Here is a 20,509-nt window from a genome sequence, read left to right as displayed (position 1 = left end):
CTACATCAGGAAAGGAAATCACAGCAACACCCCTCACAGAGGTAGAGAGTTACCAAGAATGGCCAGAGCCAACCCAAGACGTTCTGGTCCCTCAGTCAGGAAATCCAAATACACCCTTCCTCCTCCTGGTAAATAACAAGGGCCCAATCCACTGGGAGGTCCTTTTGCACACATCTTTTTGCAATGAATGGGACATCTGCATAAGGAGTACAGAGCTCATGTGGATCTCCTGTTGGTTTTAATGAGATGGATGCAGAAGGTGAACTAGGTCTGAGGAATTGCCTCCCACTCAGTCCTGCCATGCATAATTGCACCCAACATGGCTTGGCTCATCTTTTTTGCTTCATTGTCAGAGATTTATTATGTTTGAAACTGGCCAACAATAAGCTCAAATCTTCTGCCCTAGGTCCACCCTAACCACAAGTAACACCCCAAATTATAACAAGAAGAGGAAAACAGTAGGAAAGGTGATGGGGGGGGTAGGAAAGGAGACTCAGGGAAGCAAACAGCACTCTGATATGTGGAAAATTGGATCCAAGGTGCATTATTGAATCAGTTTACTACAAGAGTCTCCAACCTTTTTGGACCTGGGGGCACATTTGGAAAATCTAGGAAGTTGATGTGGCACCATTAAATAACCATTTCACAGAAGAAAAACTGGAGATGCTCAATCACCCATACCAAAAACCAGGCAAATACCTACACACTGTGAAATATAAAACTCTACAAAAGTAGATTATACTCCAACCCCCCCCAAGTAACTCCCCTAAACAACAGCAAAAAAGTCACACACAAAGCACCCCTCCATTTTATAAACATGGGGGACAAGAGTGCCACATTGGGGACCCCCAAGTTTTGTGAATAGTTTTCACTGTAGTGTGATGGCGCATGGGTAAAGCACCACCGCTTATTTCACAGCAGGGATAATGGCGTCATCTACTGGAGCACTATCTGTATGTCAAAATAATAAGGGTTTTCTCAGAGAGAAGCCCACCAGATAAGCAAAGCAGAGGAAAAGGCAGGTTACATTAGCAGGTGTGGCAAAGTGCTACACTGCCACTTTTATTCTGAAAAAAATTCAAAGTTCCTTTATTATGACCAACCAAAATGTCACAAAACAGCAAGCAAGCTTCTGAGTCCACCAGAACTCTTAATCAATGTTACGCAAAAGGAAGGGACATGAAAAAAAACCCTGGCTTGGTATCAAGCCCTAATGTCTGCAAGAGTCAAATTATTTTTTATTGTGCAGTCTTAGAAGGGGTGTGGCAACAGGAGAAGAGCATCTGCGCTTCAGAATGTACCACTTTCCCAACAGTGAAAATGCAGAAGATGTCCCAGTGGTACTATGATATTTTCTCCTTGTAGCATGACCCCCACCGGGTGAGAGTGGACAGGCGGGGGCGAGATAAATGATGAGGATGTGGACTGGGACGAAACACTTGGGGAGGGGTCTGGAAGTGGAATGGACTTAGAGGGCACCCCAACCTCTGCCTTGGATTCCACAGCCCCTACAACTCCAGACCCCTGTGTGGGAACTCAGCCGTCAGACGCTTCTCTGCTGGGAGCACCTCCACCTCCCATGCCTGAACTGACAGTTAGCAGACCCCCTCCAGCCAGAGGGGGAAGACGAAAGACTCACTGAGGTTCCACCTTTGCCCTGCTCTCGAAGGCGCGTGAAGCGGGAAATTCAACAGACTCATCTAAGGAGGAGCCCCTGTTCGTGCATGTGTGCGTACTCTGAACCTACTTAAGCAGACAGGGGGGAACCCAGGTGCTAAGTCAATGTCTTGGAGTCACAAAGTCATGCTTAGCTAGTGCTAGAGAGATACTGAGTTGCTAGAAAGTGTAGCTAGTTTTATGAGGTGCTCCGCTTTGCAACTATTACTTTAATAAAAAGATAAAACACCACCATTGAGTCTTCAGGCAGGACTCCTTGCTGCCAAACTATACTGTAATATGTCTTCTGTCCATAGTTCAATTTTAGAGGCAAATAATAATTTCCAGTGTTGAACAACAGCTCTTTTCACCTCCTTCATGCAAAGTTCTTTGTACAATCAAATCCTGCTCAAACATTTTTTTTCTTATAAAATTATATTTAACCCCTTCAACATAAATATTCCCAGGGTAGCTTACATTGTCAAAGGCAAAAAAAACAACCAGAAACCAGACAATAAAAGATGAATTGGAGGCATTCAAACAGTCTTGTCAGACCTGAGAGAATAGAAAAGGGTTTGCTTGGCACCAAAACAGCACAAGATGATGTGCCTGGGGAAAGGGTTTCAAGCTGAGGAGCCATCACTAAGCAGGCCCCCTCCTCAGTTGCTCCTGTGGGCCCATTCTTGAGGAGTGGCACACTGAATGCCCCTTGATCCCTGTGTTCCTTGGGGAACAAGCCCAAACGTGAGTCTCAATTACCACCACAGCCAACAGTAAGCTGCAAACCAATGCAGCTGTTTTAAAACAGGGGTTATGCGAGTTCTAAATGGAACCCCAGCCAATAATCTGGCCACTGCATTTTGGACCAGTTGAAGTTTCCAAGTAATCTTCAAAATCATCTCCAAATCATGTGAAGTATTAGTTCCCCTCCATTCGGCAATGGTTAGGCCTCATCTTGAGTACTGCATCCAGTTCTGGACACTGCACTTCAAGAAGGATGCAGACAAACTGGAACAGGTTCAGAGGAGGGCAACAAGGATGATCAAAGGACTGGACACAAAGCCCTATGAGGAGAGACTGAAAGAACTGGGCATGCTTAGCCTCCATTCGGCAACAGTTAGGCCTCATATTTTATTTATTTTATTTATTACTTCTATTTCTACGCCGCCTTTTGGCAGAAAGGCCCTCGAGGTGGCTCACAAAAAAATAAACACAATACAAAATATACATCAGAAAAGAATACAGTGCACAAAAATTTAAATAACAAAATATTAATATTGTTTTTAAAAAAACATTCTTTACAGGCCTGGAGATAATCTGTCCTTAAAATGTAGTACTGTCCTCAAACATTGAGCAGCTGTTGCAAAGGATTCGCTCACCAACACCATCGGATTCTTCCCAGGGTGGTGCACAATCTTCCCCACTGTATGTTCCTCTTCTTCCTCCTCTTCAAGAAAGAATCCTCCCCCAGTAACTATTATCTATTATACTGAGTACTCCATTAACAGAAGTATAGTTTCCAAATTATGTGAAGTATTGGTTCCCCTCTGTTCAGCACTGGTTAGGTCTCATATTGAGTATTGCATCCAGTTCTGGACAACACACTTTAAGAAGGATGCAGACAAACTGGAACAGGTTCAGAGGAGGGCAACAAGGATGATCAAGGGAACTGGAAACAAAGCCCTATGAGGAGAGACTGAAAGAACTGGGCACGTTTAGCCTGGAGAATAGAAGACTGAGGGGAGATATGATAGCACTCTTCAAGTACATGAAAGGTTGTCACATAGAGGAGGGCCAGGATCTCTTCTCAATCGTCCCAGAGTGCAGGACACAGAATAATGGGCTCAAGTTGCAGGAAGCCAGATTTCGACTGAACATCAGGAAAAATTCCTGACTGTCAGAGCAGTTCGACAATGGAACCAGTTAACTAGGGAGGTGGTGGGCTCTCCAACACTGGAGGAATTCAGGAGGCAGCTGGCCAGCCACCTGTCAGGAATACTTTAATTTGGATTCCTGCACTGAGCAGGGGGTTGGATTTGATGGCCTTATAGGCCCCGTCCAACTCTATGATTCTATGACTCTGCCTTGAAGAGGCTTGGGGAGGGATAAGTCCAGGGGTCTTCTTGTTGGCCCCTCTGGAGGATACCCTTGGGTCACCCCCAATGGACCAGTCCTACAGTATCCTACAGAAGGTTTGGGTGGTCAGGGAACCATCTTCTCTAACCCCCCTGCACCTCCCAGCTAGCTGAGGAAGCCCCTACAGGAGATTCCTAGGCTAGCCAGGTCTCGGCCCCGGCCCCACAACTCAACCCCCTCCCCTCTCCCTAGCTCTAGGCTATTTATTCTCAGCAGCTCCAGGAGACCTTCATCAGTCCCAGGTGGAAGCACTTGCTTCCTGCCCCACCTATCTCTTGGCTTGGCTGATTGAGATGCTGCCCTGGCCCCTACAAAAGTGGATTGGGACCTTCTTAAAGGAGGCCCTGCTGGGAGGAGCCCTTTGGCCCAAGGTGGGATGGGATTCAATTACATAGCAGCAAATTCAGATTGCACAGTTAAAGTTGATCTGGTGCTCTTGCACAACAAACCCGTTTCCCTCAAAAATTGAACTTTTTTTGTGCAAAGGAAAGTGACTGGGAAATGGCCTGGAAAATGTGGAATAACAATTGCTTCATGCAACATCATATAACTTCCCCATAAACAAATCTAAATGTATATTTGGTTATATCACCTCTCTCCAAATGGTGTACAAACAAACCAGAATGAATGCTCAGTAACAGGTAATCTGGAAACAACTGAAATGAGTTCTGAATCTTACTCCAGTTCTTACTCTAAACCAGCCTTCCTCAAACTGATGCCCTCCAGTTGTTTTGGACTAAGCTCCCATCAACCCCAGCATCGTATGACTGGAACTGATGGAAGGTGTTGTCCAAATCATCACGGGGCACCAGGTTGCTGAAGCCTGCTCTAAACCACCTTTAAGGCCAAAGTGCACTTTGCACTGGAAGAGTGTTTGCTATGCACACACCATTGCTTGTGAGCAGTAAACACAACTGTGTGTGAAGTGAAGTGACACACAGCAGGCACACTGGGAGGCTCTATGTTTATTAATATGCACCACACTTTACTTTGTGTGCACATGGGTACATTTAGAAGACTAGCCAACAAGTAAGAAGAGACCATGTGTGAATTGTACCTTAGGAGCACTAGAATGGAAGGAATTTGGTCATCTTGTCCACCCACATCCTAAAGTGACATCTTTCTCAGACCAACATCTGTCCCTCCTTACAGATTAACCCACAGAGTTGAAGGTTTATTCTTGACAAGACAATAATTAAAGATGGAGAAACTGGTCAATACCACATTCATTTATATCTTTTAGATTCTACCCTTCCTCCAAGGAGTTCAGTGCAGCACACATATTTCTCCCTGCGGTCTCCTCAGTTTCATTTTAACAGTAATCCTGTGAGGCAAAATAGATTGATAAAGATAGTGAGTGACTAGTCCAAGGTCACCCAGTAGGCCACCCAGTAGGCTGAGTGGAGGATTTCAGCATGGCTCTCCACAGTCTCTTTCTGACACTCTAACCCAGGGGAAGACAACTTTGTCCCCTCAAGATGTTGGACTACAACTCCCATCATCTCTTACCATTAGCCATGCTGACTGGGGTTGACAAGAGTTGGAGTCCAACAACATCTGGAGGGCACCGCCATATTGGCTTCCCATGCTCTGAGCCCTAACCCCTACATCACACTGGCTCTCTATACCAATGCCCAACTGTAGGAGAGTGCAGAGCGTATTCAAATACACATGCTCAGCTCTTGGAGAACGATGATGAGGCTCAACCAGCCTGGCCCTCATGAACTGAGAGTGTGCCCTAGGTCACTCCTCTATGTGACAACCTTTAATGTACTTGAAGAGTGCTATCATATCTCCCCTCAGTCTTCTCTTCTCAAGGCTAAACATGCCCAGTTCTTTCAGTCTCTCCTCATAGGGCTTTGTTTCTAGTCCCTTGATCATCCTCATTGCCTTCCTCTGAACCTGTACCAGTTTGTCTCCATCCTTTCTAAAGTGTGGTCTCCAGAACTGGACACAATACTCAAGATGTGGCCTAAGCAATGCTGAATAGAGGGAAACTAGTACTTCATATGATTTGGAAACTATACTTCTGTTAATGTAGCCTCAAGTAGCGTTTGCCATTTTTGCAGCCACATCGAACTGTTGGCTTATATTCAGCTTATGATCAACAACAATTCCAAGATCCTTCTCACATGTAGTATTGCTGAGCCAGGTATACAAGTTTGCACTTACTTCTGTTAAATTTAATTCTATTGTTTTCAGCCCAATACTCCAGCCTATCAAGATCGCTTTGAACTTTGTTTCCGTCTTCCGAGGTCTTAGATATCCCTCCCAATTTTGTATCATCTGCAAATCTGATAAGCATTCCCTGCACGTCCTCATCCAAGTCATTGAACACTTTAAAATGTTGAAAAGCACTGGGCTCAGGACCGAGCCCTGAGATATCCAGCTCATTATCTCACCCCACTTTGGGAAGGAACCAGATACTCTTTTACGAATTTGTTGCCAACTGTGGATCAACCCAATAGTTCTATCCAGCCCACATTTAGGTAGCTTGCGAATCAGAATATCATGAGGCACTTTGTCAAAAGCTTTGCTGAAGTCAAGGTATATTATGCTCACAGCATTCCCATAGTCTACCAGATCAAAAAATAAGATCAGATTAGTATGGCAGGATTTGTTCTTAACAAATCCATGTTGTCTTCCAGTAATCACTGCATTGTTTTCAAGGTGTTTACAGATTGACCGCTTTATAATCTGCTCCAGAATTTTCCCAGGGATTGATGTCAGACTGATTGGCCTGTAGTTTCCAGGTTCCTTCTTTTTGCCTTTTTTGAAGATAGGGACATCATGTTTTATTTTCTTTAACTTTTAAAAATGGATGTTTATTTATTTGTTTGTAAGTTGCTTTGAGCGTCTCTGCTGGAAAGGCCAGTTATAGATGTGTTATTATTTATTTATTTAATTTATGAACGGTTTACAATGAGGCCTCTCAAGGCAATTTACAATACAATAAAACATATATAAAACAATTACATATATAAAAACAATTAAAACAAATGTATATAAACTATTTAAAAACAAAAACAATTACATACAAAACAAAATGTTTTGGAAAAATGGAAATGGACTGCCTTCAAGTCGATTCCAACTTATGGCGACCCTATGAATAGGGATTTCATGGTAAGGGGTATTCAGAGGGGGTTTCCCATTGCCTTCCTCCGAGGCTGAGAGGCAGTGACTGGCCCAAGGTCACCCAGTGAGCTTCATGGCTCTGTGGGGATTCGAACCCTGCTCCCCCAATGTCACAGTACAACACCTTAACCACTACGCCACACTGTGCTATACCAGCTGTTAAAATGTTTTAACAAATTAATTTAATTAATGCATAAGCATTACAGAGCAGTTAAGGAGCAACTAATTCAGAACTGCAGCTTTCACCAACCTGACACCCTCAAGATGTTTTGGACTAAAACTCCCATCAGCACCAACCAGCATGGCCATCTGATGCCTTATGTTCCACCTCAGTCTTTAAGAACTTCTGTTGGTGGCACTTTCACAGTTCCCGGTTGGCCCTGAGGTTTGGTTGGCCTCTAGTATGGCAGGCCCTGCCCTATGGAACTCCTTGCCAGAGCAGGAAGCTACTTCAGGCAGAAGGAAAAAATATAATCCTTCTCACTAAAGTTGCAAAGGATCTTTGCTAATGCTAACAGGCCTTGCGTCTGAGTAAACATAACAGAAAGATCTTGGCCATGGAGACTGAGGCTGGCGGTAAACGTAGAGCTCTGTTAAGTGCTGCGTGAAACAATTGTTTCAGTTTTGCCCCACACATCTGGAGGAGACCAGGTTGGAGAAGGCTGCCTTAAAAGATCCAACCAGACACAGAGAAACTCCTCACTGCCTTTTAAAGGAAAAATAATGTACACAATAGCAAGACAGATCCTGCTGTGTGAGCAGCAGCAAAAGAGGGAGGCTGGAGCTTCAGAGAGATGCTGATGACCACGAGTGGCAAAGGGAAATGGTCCATTGTGAACACTAGATAGATAGATTTATTTATTTATTTATTTTCTGGGGGAGGGTTGCTTTGGGCCGTAGCTCAGCGGTAGGACATATGCCTTGCATGCAGAAGATCCCAAGTTCTCAGCATCTCCAGGTAGGACTGGGAGCAACTCCTGCCTGAAACCCCAGAGAGCTGCTGCCAGTCAGTGTCATACTGAGCAAGATGGCGCAATGGTCTGACTCAGTATAAGGCAGCTTCCTGTGTTCCTGTGTCAATACAACAAACACAACCAAACAAGGAAACTAAAATAAAACCACGAGAGGGGAGTTGGTCAGCGAGCGTTCATAGGTTTTGTTCATGTTCACTTTTACAGAGTGTCATAACATACCTTTATGTTCAACTAGGGACAGGGTTCAGTGTAGGCCTGCCGTATAGCTTGGTAAGTATCTCACTTCTGTAATCTGCAATATGTCACTAGGTCATGAATGGTGGTGACTAAGGATAGGTCTTCAGAGACAGGGTTTTTAATTTGCCTTAATAGCTCATCTGCCCCAACTCCGGGGAAGAGAATTGGGAGGGTGTTTAGCAGCTACTCCTACTGTAGACAGTAGAATTAGCTCTCTGAAGTCACGAGCAATGGGCCCAGCTCTGACCACAATGCCCTGTTCCCGAACTTCCAAACTAGCGCTTCTGGAAGCACGAGACTATGGCTGTGTTCGCACAACATTTTATTCTGCTATCTGCGTCTGAGTTCTTGTTTTTTGTACATAGTCCAAATGGAATCTAGTTCTATATATATGGCATATTTTTTGCCCCTGAAAAGAACTACTTGACAAACTGGTTTCATTCCAAAATAAAAGCTCACTGCAGATTGATTCTGTACTACCCCAGAGTATGTCCATGTGAAAACAGATGTGGGTAGTCCGGCAATGAGGGGTATATCTGCATCAGCCCAATGACAATGCGGGTGGGCATATACCAAGATTTCAATCACCCCTGGGATGGGTGAGAATTTTGATTCAGTTCGCATTTCAAGCAAAATTGATGTAATTCACAAATTCCAAAACAATAGGAGAACTGAAACACAGCCATCCTTTGAAATTCGCATTTATTAGAATTATGGGATGCAATTTGCCAACTAAACAATATTTACAAAAATGCATATATTAGGGGAAAATATGCATACAAATGAATATATGAGTGAAAACAACGTGCAAAAAGGCATGATATGAGAAATGGCTTGCAAAAATGTGTACCTTTGTCAAAACTGCCTATAAAAATGTGTTTATTTGGAGAAATTCGCACTAAAATGGTGGAGAATTTTCATGAGGGTTAAAAAAATAATCGCAGATTGCTGCAGAAATGTAGAGAACTGAATTTAACATTAGAAAAGTGAAAAACTGAGAGAACAGAAATGGACATCTCTTTCCATCCCTAATCACCACTTTCTTCTTCATTCTCCTGAAGCATGTCATGTGCAGGGAGGAAAAGGCATGGATAACCTAATGAAGGGGAGGGTTTTCAAATGCTTATCAAGTAACCACACCTACCCTTGTGGATGGCAGAATGTAGAAACAACCTGGATTGAAAGCAGCATATTGAGGTTGAGCATGAACAATTCTGGACTGATAAAAAATACATTTATCCACTACAAGCAGTTTAATGCATACATCACATCCTCAAGTAGCCATCTAGTGGAGCCTTTGGGTATTGTCCGGGATCTTTTGACATTAACTCCAGGAAACGGAGTCTTAGACCCTTCAGAGGCCCACTGTGAATTGTTTGCAAGGCACTTGAGGGTAAAGTTGCTCACCTCCGTAGCAGTCTTGATGCCCCATCCACATCTACTGTAGTCCCCAATGAGGTGTCCAGTGCAACATCTGCTGCAACTTCGTGGGAATGGTTTCAGTTGATGCGGCCTGATGACGTAGACAAGGTGCTTGCATTGATGCGGCGAACAATGTGTCCTCTCAACCCTTGCTTTTCTTGGCTTATTAAAGCTTGCCGAGGGAGTTTGAACAAGTGGATCCAGGGTGTGGTCAACGCATAATTGTGGGAGGGAGTGGTTCCAGCCACCTTGAAAGGGGCGATGATCTGACCACTCCTGAAAAAGCCCACCCTGGACCCATTGGTTTGTGACAACTACCAAACGGTCGCAAATACCCCCTTCTTAGGGAAGGTGATTGAGAGGGTTGTGGCGCAGCAACTGCAAGTACTCTTGGATGAAACAGATTGTCTTGACCCATCCCAGTCTGGGTTCTGCCTTGGTTGCCCTGATGGATGACCTTTATCGGGAGAAGGACAGGGGGATTGCGACCCTGTTATTCTTATTTGATCTCTCAGCGGCTTTTGGTACCATTGACCATGGTATCCTTCTGGGGCGACTTGGTGAGCTGGGTATTGGAGGAACTGTTTGACAGTGGTTCCAATCCTATCTCCGAGGTCGTACTCAGATAATAGCATTGGGTGATTGTATTTTGGGCCCCTAGCAGTTGTGCTGTGGGGTGCCGCAGGGTACCATCTTGTCCCCCACGCTGTTTAACATCCATATGAAGCCCTTGGGAGCGGTCATCAGGAGATTTGGTGCAAGGTGTCAGCAGTATGCTGATGATACCCAGCTCTATTTCTCTGTAACATCTGAATCGGGAGAGGCCATGCAAACCCTTGACTACTGCCTGGACTCAGTGGTGGGCTGGATGAGGGCCAATAAACTGAGTCTGAATCCTAGCAAGATGGAGGTGCTGTGGGTTGGTGGTTCCTGAGTTCAGATAATTGGTCAGTTGCCTGCTTTGGATGGGGTCGTACTCCAGCTAAAAGAGCAGGGCCGTAGTCTGGGGGTGCTCCTGGATCCATCTTTGTCGCTAGAGGCCCAGGTGACCTCAGTGGCTAGGATTGTCTTGTACCAGCTTCGGCTGGTAAGATAGCACAACATAACATCTCTGTTATCTTTTGGCGCCTATTGAAGACTTACCTCTTTCAACAAGCCTTTCAAGTTGAGACCTATCCCAGTTTGCATCTGTATTGGAATTGCTTTTTAATATGCTCTTAACCTTTCTTTTTAAAAATGTTTTTGATCTTAGAAGATGTTTTGACAGCTTTTTAAAGTTACTTTTTTAAAGATGTTTTGTTTTAATGTGTTTTAAAGTTTATTTTTATGATGTTTTAATGTTTTTAGTGCTTTTGTTTGCCGCCCTTGGCTCCTGCTGGGAGGAAGGGCGGGATATGAATCAAATGATAATGATAATAGCCTCAGACTGCCTGAATTCCAGCGTCCAACTATCATTGCCACAAATTAAATCTGCATCTTAGTTATAAAAACACACTTTTGCTACTTTCTTATTTATTTATTACATTTATATCCCACCTCTCCTTCAAGGAGCTCAAGCTGGCATTCAAACATGATTCTCCCACTCCCAATTATATCCTTACAACAACCCTGTGAGGTATGTTAGGCTGAGAGAGCGTGACTGGCCCAAGGTCACCCAGTGAGCTTCATGGCTGAGCAAGCATTTGAACCCCAGTCTCCCAGGTCCCAGTCCAACACTTTAACTGCTACACCACACTGGCTTGCTCACTATTCTCATACCATAAGTTACTGTCTTCTTACAACTTATTAGTTAGTTACTACCTTCTTCTAACCCAATCATTAGAACTGATGGTCTTTACTACCACTACTGCTACTACTGCTACTAATAATAATAATATCAACAACAATAACAATAAATGTATTTATTAAATAATACAACCAATACAATTTTATTATTTTATTGTGTTTTTTAAAATTGCTTTCCACCATGATACTCCTGTTTCTGAAGGGAAGGTTATATACATTGACGAAACCAAGGGTAGCCAACAGGATGCTCTCCTGATGTTTCTGGCATGGTCTGGACTAATCAAACTAGCAACCATTACTGAAGGCACTTCTACTATGTGCTATAGCCCGTAATGCACTGATATAAAGGCAAGGAGGACATTTTGTTAACAATTAAGCAGAGTTAGCATAATTGCCCCATAACGTGTTATCACCAGCCGAAAATGAACCTCACCAGCTTCAGTGCATAAAAGAGCAGGCTGACATGCTTAAGTGTTTGCGTGCATTCATTTATATATGTGTGGGTGTGCAGTGGAAGCAAGATGCGTGTGTGCATCCTTTCTACCATCCTCTGCATTACAGTTTTAACTTATAGAGACCTGGAGAAGGAGGATTAACAGCCCAAAAATAGAAAATATAGTAACTTACATTACCAATTTTTCAACAAGGCACCCCCAAAATCTCCCCAAAAGGTAAAATAGGGACAGTGAGTACTAGGTACAAGTGCCAGAAAATAGGGACTGTCCCAGGTAAATCAGGACCAGCAGAGCATGTGTAATTAACAGCAAACACCCAAATGTCAACACATTGTTTAGTTTGCTGCCCATTGCAAACAACGTCCCCTCTAGAGCTCTCTCCAGCTGACATACTCTACTCCACACACTCTAGGCTAAACAGAGGGGAGAATTATTCCTCTCTCCACGGAATAGAACTGGAAGGCCCTGCAAGAATCACAGCAGTCCAACAATACTCTTCCTGAGTAGTGAAGACTTCCCCTTGGCAGGAGTCAGAGAAAAATCCATCATTCAGGGTTGCTGCCAGGACAAACACAAGCCAGCTTTCTGATGCCCAAATATATTTTGAACTACATCCAAGGATGAGGTCACCAAGGGAAAAAAGAGTTGCCATATATGACAATGAAGGTGACTAGAAGTTGCTTTAGGCTCAAGGTGGGAGCTGTGTGGAAGTGGCTGGATCCTGCTTTTCATTGAAATATGGAATATTTGTAGCTCTTAAAAAGCAAACTCACAGACATGGTGGCAGGAGAAAACCCAGCCACCTTGAGCTGCAGGGAGAGGGGCTCATGTATGCTGATTTTTCCCACAAGAGACAGTGATGGTCACCAGCTTCGATGGGTTGATGGTAAAAGCACCGTCTTTAGTATGAAGTTAGGCTCCCATGTGGATAAGCCCATATTCATGGAGGATAGGGCTAGCAATGGCTACTTGTCATGGCGGCTATGCTCTGCCTCCATCGTTGAAGGCAGTATGTTTTCTAATGCCAGTTGCTGGAAACCGCAGGAGGGAAGAGCACTCTTGCAACTCAGGTCCTACTTGTGAGCTTCCCACTGACATATGGTTGGCCACTGCGGGGACAAGATGCTGGAGTACAGGGGTCGTTGGCCTGACCCAGCAGGCTCATATGTTCTTAGGCCTCTAATGTGGGAAAGGAAGGAAGTCACGAGGGCTGTTTTGTGATATTTTCAGGACAAGGGCCAGAAGCCTATAAAATGAATTAAGACAAACCTTGCAGTCCCTTTGAAGGAACATAGGAAATAGCCTCATATTGAGTCAGAGCATGATCCAGTTCAGTACTGCCTACACTGACATCAGCTCTCCAAGGTTTCATGCAGGGGTCTCAATCCCAACCCTAACTTGGAGATAACAGGGATGGAATCTGGGACCTTCTCTGATTGTCTGCCACTGAGCTATGACTCTTCCTGAGTAGGTGCATAGCCTTAATCTATCATTGCCTCTGGAGGGCCAAATAGCGTTGCTGGCTCAGAGCACCATTTCTCAGCTTCATCTAGTACACCAACTGCAACCATGCCTGTATCAGAGATATCTTAGCCATAGCGGCCCACCCATTGATAACCCCAAGAATGGATGATTGCAATTCACTCGCTGTGGGACTGGCCCTCAATGTTGGTTGAGAAACTAATGGATGGATCCCAACTTATGGTAACCCCATGAATAGGGTTTTCATGGTAAGCGGTGTTCAGAGGGGGTTTACCATTGCCTTCCTCTGGGGCTGAGAGGCAGTGACTGGCCCAAGGTCACCAAGTGAGCTTCATGGCTGTGTGGGGATTCGAACCCTGGTCTCCCTGGTCGTAGTCACCTTAACCACTGTGGCAGTTAGGTCATGTTGTGGGACAACTTACCAGAAGAGCGTGGCACCTACGATGAAGTGCACTGGCTGCCAATTTACTGCTGAGCCAAGTTTAACCCTAAACAGCCTGGGACCAAGTAATGGGACCAAGTAGCATTCCTTCCATATAGTCCTGCCCACCCACTTCAACCATCAGAGGAAGCCTGCATGGTAATGTTGCTGAAATCTATCTCAAGGCTACTAGGAGGAAGGGCTTTTCTGGGATGGCACATATCTTGGGGAATAACCCCCCCTCAGATAGCTGACAGACACCAACTATTTTGGTGTTTCACCGATTGCTGCAAGTCTACCAAAAAGGCTTTACTACCAGTTTCTATCAGTTCTTGGCTGCTATAGATATATATCTGTTTTATTGCCTTGTGATCTGTTCCGATATTGGGTTGTATCCAATTAAGTTCTACCCAGAGTAGACCCATAGAAAGGAATGGAAACAACTACATTTAAAGCACATTTTCTCACCACCACCACCACCAAAAAGACTCCTGGAAACTGTACAGAACTACATTTCCTAGCACCCTTAACAATTTCCAGGATTGTTTTGGGGGGAATGTGCTTTAACTGTATGGTGTGTAGGGTTGCCAGGTTCAGGGCCTGATCCTGATCCTGTATCTTTAGGAGAAGAGAAAGTCAGCCAAGTGCAGGTGTTCTTGCAACTCTGTAATGGGAAAATCCACAAGGTGGAATTCTCCCTTCCCCTTGCACAACTTGTAAAGATACAGAAGACCTCTTGGTTGCCAGGCCCAGCCTTAAGAGGTCGTCTGTATCTTTAAAAGTTGTGCAGGGGGAAGAGAGAATTCCACCATGTGGTTTTTCCCGTTACAGTGTTGCAAGAACACCTGCACTTGGCTGACTTTCTCTTCTCCTAAAGATACAGGATCAGACTCAGGCCCTGAACCTGGCAACCTAATGGTGTGTGTGCAGCCTTAGATCCATTAATTTCACTGGGTCTGTTCTGTGTACAACCCATCATTTTTAATTAAAAGCAGTATTTAAAAGAGTTTTAAAAAATGGGATCCTCCACATTCAGAAGCAGTGTCCCTCCAAATACCAGCTACTGGGGATCAGGAGCAGGACAGGGCTATTCCCTGCTTGTGGGCTTCCCAGAGGCTGCTGGCTGGCCACTGTGGGAAATAGGATGCATGCCCCCCCTCCCCAGTCTAATCCAGCAAGGGTCATTTTAGGATGCTGACAGCAATGTTTGCATTCATCAGCCAGGATTGTGGGAAACTTGGTGGGTTGGGAGACACAGCTAAGAGCTGAAGATGGGCAGCCAGAGACACAGTGGCTGGCTCTGATTAATCAGTTTTTAACTTACTTATTGTGTTTATAGCTCACCTTTCTTCCAAGGAGCTCCAGATGGTGTGCATGGTTCTTCCCCATCCCATTTAGCAGAGAAGCTAAATGAATTCTTTGCATCTGTCTTCACAGTGGAAGATATAGGGCAGATCCCTGAACCTGAACGAACATTTGCAGGAAGGGATTCTGAGGAACTGACACAAATAGTGGTAACGAGAGAGGAAGTTCTAAGCTTAATGGACAATATAAAAACTGACAAATCACCGGGCCCGGATGGCATCTACCCGAGAGTTCTCAAAGAACTCAAATGTGAAATTGCTGATCTGTTAACTAAAATATGTAACTTGTCCCTTGGGTCCTCCTCCGTGCCTGAGGACTGGAAAGTGGCAAATGTAACGCCAATCTTCAAAAAGGGATCCAGAGGGGATCCCGGAAATTACAGGCCAGTTAGCTTAACTTCTGTCCCTGGAAAACTGGTAGAAAGTATTATTAAAGCTAGATTAACTAAGCACATAGAAGAACAAGCCTTGCTGAAGCAGAGCCAGCATGGCTTCTGCAAGGGAAAGTCCTGTCTCAGTAACCTATTAGAATTCTTTGAGAGTGTCAACAAGCATATAGATAGAGGTGATCCAGTGGACATAGTGTACTTAGACTTTCAAAAAGCGTTTGACAAGGTACCTCACCAAAGGCTTCTGAGGAAGCTTAGCAGTCATGGAATAAGAGGAGAGGTCCTCTTGTGGATAAGAAATTGGTTAAGAAGCAGAAAGCAGAGAGTAGGAATAAACGGACAGTTCTCCCAATGGAGGGCTGTAGAAAGTGGAGTCCCTCAAGGATCGGTATTGGGACCTGTACTTTTCAACTTGTTCATTAATGACCTAGAATTAGGACTGAGCAGTGAAGTGGCCAAGTTTGCTGATGACACTAAATTGTTCAGGGTTGTTAAAACAAAAAGGGATTGCGAAGAGCTCCAAAAAGACCTCTCCAAACTGAGTGAATGGGCAGAAAAATGGCAAATGCAATTCAATATAAACAAGTGTAAAATTATGCATATTGGAGCAAAAAATCTGAATTTCACATATACGCTCATGGGGTCTGAACTGGCGGTGACCGACCAGGAGAGAGACCTCGGGGTTGTAGTGGACAGCACGATGAAAATGTCGACCCAGTGTGCGTCAGCTGTGAAAAAGGCAAATTCCATGCTAGCGATAATTAGGAAAGGTATTGAAAATAAAACAGCCGATATCATAATGCCGTTGTATAAATCTATGTTGCGGCCGCATTTGGAATACTGTGTACAGTTCTGGTCGCCTCATCTCAAAAAGGATATTATAGAGTTGGAAAAGGTTCAGAAGAGGGCAACCAGAATGATCAAGGGGATGGAGCGACTCCCTTACGAGGAAAGGTTGCAGCATTTGGGGCTTTTTAGTTTAGAGAAAAGGCGGGTCAGAGGAGACATGATAGAAGTGTATAAAATTATGCATGGCATTGAGAAAGTGGATAGAGAAAAGTTCTTCTCCCTCTCTCATAATACTAGAACTCGTGGACATTCAAAGAAGCTGAATGTTGGAAGATTCAGGACAGATAAAAGGAAGTACTTCTTTACTCAGCGCATAATTAAACTATGGAATTTGCTCCCACAAGATGCAGTAATGGCCACCAGCTTGGACAGCTTTAAAAGAAGATTAGACAAATTCATGGAGGACAGGGCTATCAATGGCTACTAGCCATGATGGCTGTGCTCTGCCACCCTAGTCAGAGGCAGCATGCTTCTGAAAACCAGTTGCCGGAAGCCTCAGGAGGGGAGAGTGTTCTTGCACTCGGGTCCTGCTTGCGGGCTTCCCCCAGGCACCTGGTTGGCCACTGTGAGAACAGGATGCTGGACTAGATGGGCCACTGGCCTGATCCAGCAGGCTCTTCTTATGTTCTTATGTTCATTTTATCCTCACAACAACCCTGTGAGGTAGGTTAGGCTGAGAGAAGGTGACTGGCCCAAAGTCTCCCAATGAGCTTCATGGCTGAGTGTGGATTTGAACCCTTGTTCTCCAAGGGTTAACCACTACACCACATGCGCAAAGGTACTGTGCAAAAGGTGTAGCAGCCGTTCAGAACATGCCGTAAAGCTTCCTCCACTAGAAATGGGTCAAAAGGAGTGTGTATCACATAATTTCTTTTGCCAACTATTAATTGTAGGTTTACAACCCTTTTCCTGCTGTAGATGACAATGTCTCGGCAGTGGAACTTTGCAAGTAAAGAACTAGATGTTGTTCATGTAACATTATTTCTGCTGGAAAGGGCTGTCTGTTAGTGCTGGCATTTGCCTAGCTATTGAGATGAGCTGTTGTTATCATGTTGCTGGGCATGGTTGTTGGGTAGGCAATGTTCAGGCTAGTCAACCTTCAGCCTTTTCTCCAGCTCATTGACGTTTTCTCCTTTTCCACACCTTCTGGCTAGTCTGGCTTGGGGAACCTTTGGCCCTCCAGATGATGCTCAACTACAACTCCCATCAGCCCCAGCAAGCATGGCTAATGGCCAGGGATGATGGGAGTTGTAGTTTAGCAACATCTGGCAGGCCACAGGTTCCAGACACCTGGCCTGTGCCTTTGCTTCTGTACATCCCTATAGCACCCCTACTCATTTTTGGTAAACTCACAGGCTCCAGCTACCTGAAAAGTGTGCAGACTGATTAGATGTTTGAACCTGTCCACTGGCTCCTACATGCTACCTGTTTACACATCTGCGCAGCTTTCATCCAGATCCTCTAGATAGCTGGTGTGAGTGTTAAGATGACATGATCCTGCATAGACAGGCCTTCCCCTGCATGTTTTGGACTCCCAACTCCAACCAGCATGGCCAACAGTCAGGGGTGACAGGCAGTGGAGTCCAAACCATCTACAGGGCACCGGACTGGGGAAGGTTTACACAGATGTTGCACAGCAGAGAGGTTTTGGCACACCGTCTCACTGAAACCTGCCCTTAGTACGCTAAGGTGTTTTTTTTTTTTACAATCAATGATTTACCCTAAGAGCAAACCAGTGGGAGGTGTAACTGGTTAAGGTGTTGGACTATGACCTGGGAGACCAGGGTTCGAATCCCCACATAGCCATGAAGCTCACTGGGTGACCTTGGGCCAGCCACTGCCTCTCAGCCTCATGAAAACCCTCTTCATAGGGTCGCCATAAGTCGGAATCGACTTGAAGGCAGTACATACATAACTACTGCGTCCCAGTTACAAATGTGAGCTCTGAGGTTGACGGACAGCAGTTTGCCCCAAGGTGCCTGCTGGGCACATATTTGACCTCAAGCGGCTCAGCACCAGTCCCAGACATCTAGCATAAGGGCAGTGGCAGCAGTGGAAGAGACTGGGAGGATTTCACTCAAAAGTTTGAGGCAGGGCTGTGGAGTCGGTACGCCAAACGTTCGACTCCGACTCCTCTATTTTTCTACTGTCCGACTCTGACTCCAACTCCACCCAAAATTGCTTCCAACTCCGACTCCGACTCCACAACTCCGACTCCACAGCCCTGGTTTGATGGTACCCACTCCTGATCCCTGACCTAGTGCCCTTCAGAGCAGACCTGCTCCCAGTTTGTGAGCTCTGACAGGAACATGGGAAGCCTGCTGCTTTCTGTGGAGTCAATCCATTGGTCTATCTGGCTCAGTATTGTCGACACTGAAGGGCAGCAGCTCTCCAGGGCTTCAGTCAGGGGACACTCCCAGCCTTGTCTGGAGATACCAGAAATGGAACCACAGCCTTCTGCATGCAAAGCAGATTAGCGACAGCCCTTCTCCTGGGTGAAGTGAGCTAGCTGGTCAGGGGTGCCAGACATTTCTCCCCCAACCCCAATACACATGCATCAAATACAGTCTTGCCCTCTGCAGACCTGCAGCTGGAGAGCTTTAGGCCACCTTGTGCTCAAGCCAGGAAAGAAGAGAATGCCCTTTGGGTTGAGCAAGAAGGAATCCCCCACAGAAGCCTGAGAGCTTTTGGCTTGGAAGCCGTCCCTTGCATTTAAAGTCCCAAACCCTGAGAGGAGGCCTTTCCAGGTCCCTTCCCATGCTGCGGGTGGACAGCCTAATAAGGAAGCATTTGACCCAGGGAGCCAATCCAGCTCCGCTCCTAGCCCCACCACCAGCGCTCGGTATCCCAGCGTCTGCCACAGGAATGGAATGCAGCAGCAGAAGCAGGAGCCCAGGCCGGAGGGGGGGAAGAGGAAGGAGGAGGAGAAACGGCTGGAATCCTTGGCATCTCACAACAGAGGGACGCACAACGAGAGCCTTCCGGGGCTGGGCCTGTTGCTCTCCCAGTTTCTCAGCCTGAGCTACAAAAGCGGTAAAACCACTTCCGGGGATTGGCACCAGGAAGACGCTGCCATGAGAGGTTGCAATAGCACTGGCTGCTTCCCAAGCCTTTCGTCCTAGAGAGCACTTGTCAAAAATGTCATACATTCCAGGAACCCTGAACACATTGTGCACTAGCCAAGGAACGACTATCCTTTGCTGCGAGACCCCAGTGTGGTGCAAGATTCTGGGGCACAGGGCTGGCCCTACCATAAGTCAGATGCTTGGGACAGATTCAGCCTAGTCTAGCCTGCCCAACACTCCCTAAGACTGTCTGCTGCTTTGTGTGGTAAAGCTGTAGTCTTCAAAGGTTACAGACCTGGGACTCTATGTAGCCGAAGACCCATTTCTTAATTTTGTAACCATATACTTGTACGATGTTAGGGCTGCCGCTGGTCCAAGACCACCTACTGAAGACCAATGTGGTAATGGACACCATCCCATCACCAAAGGTGAAGGAAGATTCGACCACCAGTCCGATTCTGTATGTGGAATGGGAGGACGGCGCCATCTTGCCCTTTGCCTCAGGAAGCAAAAGGTCTTGGGCCAAACTGTGCTGGCTGAAGCTGATGGGAATTGGAGCCTACAAAGTCTGCAGGACACCAGGTCAGGGAAGGCTGTTCTAGAAAGTGTGTGGATGCAGACAATTCATGTGGGGCACTCACCAGGCCTGCAGGCCCTCACCTGAGCAAGGTGTAATGCACGCTCCCCTGTGCATTGCATGGCAAAATGTTTAAGAGCATCCCGAGAACCTTCCAGGGGAATATGATCCCCTTCTCCCTGAAGTGCATCGCTCCCAAGCCTGCGAGATCCTCTTGCCTGTGGCTCCTGCAAAACCAGTTCCACAGGTGCCCTTTGCAAGCGGACGTGCTGGGACCCAAAGCTTTCAGTTTGTGCTTCTGCTCATCAAATTATGCCCAGCTTCTATGCCTGTGTGTATGGGGGGGAACACACTCACCATCCTGTGCCCATCCCTTATGGTTATGTATTTTGACTCACAATGACTTTCCTGCACAAACTGCAATGGACAAGAGTCTTCCGGTTCCTGCATTTATATGCAACAAGTAGGACTCTGCAACAAAATGTTGCAATATATTCCCAGCGTGGGGCTGTTGGCTGAGCTTCTGGCTGATGAGGTTGAAATAAGAATGTGGGGACATGGA

This window comes from Rhineura floridana, chromosome 12 (genome assembly GCF_030035675.1).
Source record: "Rhineura floridana isolate rRhiFlo1 chromosome 12, rRhiFlo1.hap2, whole genome shotgun sequence".
Lineage (NCBI taxonomy): Eukaryota > Metazoa > Chordata > Lepidosauria > Squamata > Rhineuridae > Rhineura > Rhineura floridana.
The sequence above is the reverse complement of the archived record's forward strand: the minus strand, read 5'-3'. Positions refer to the sequence as shown.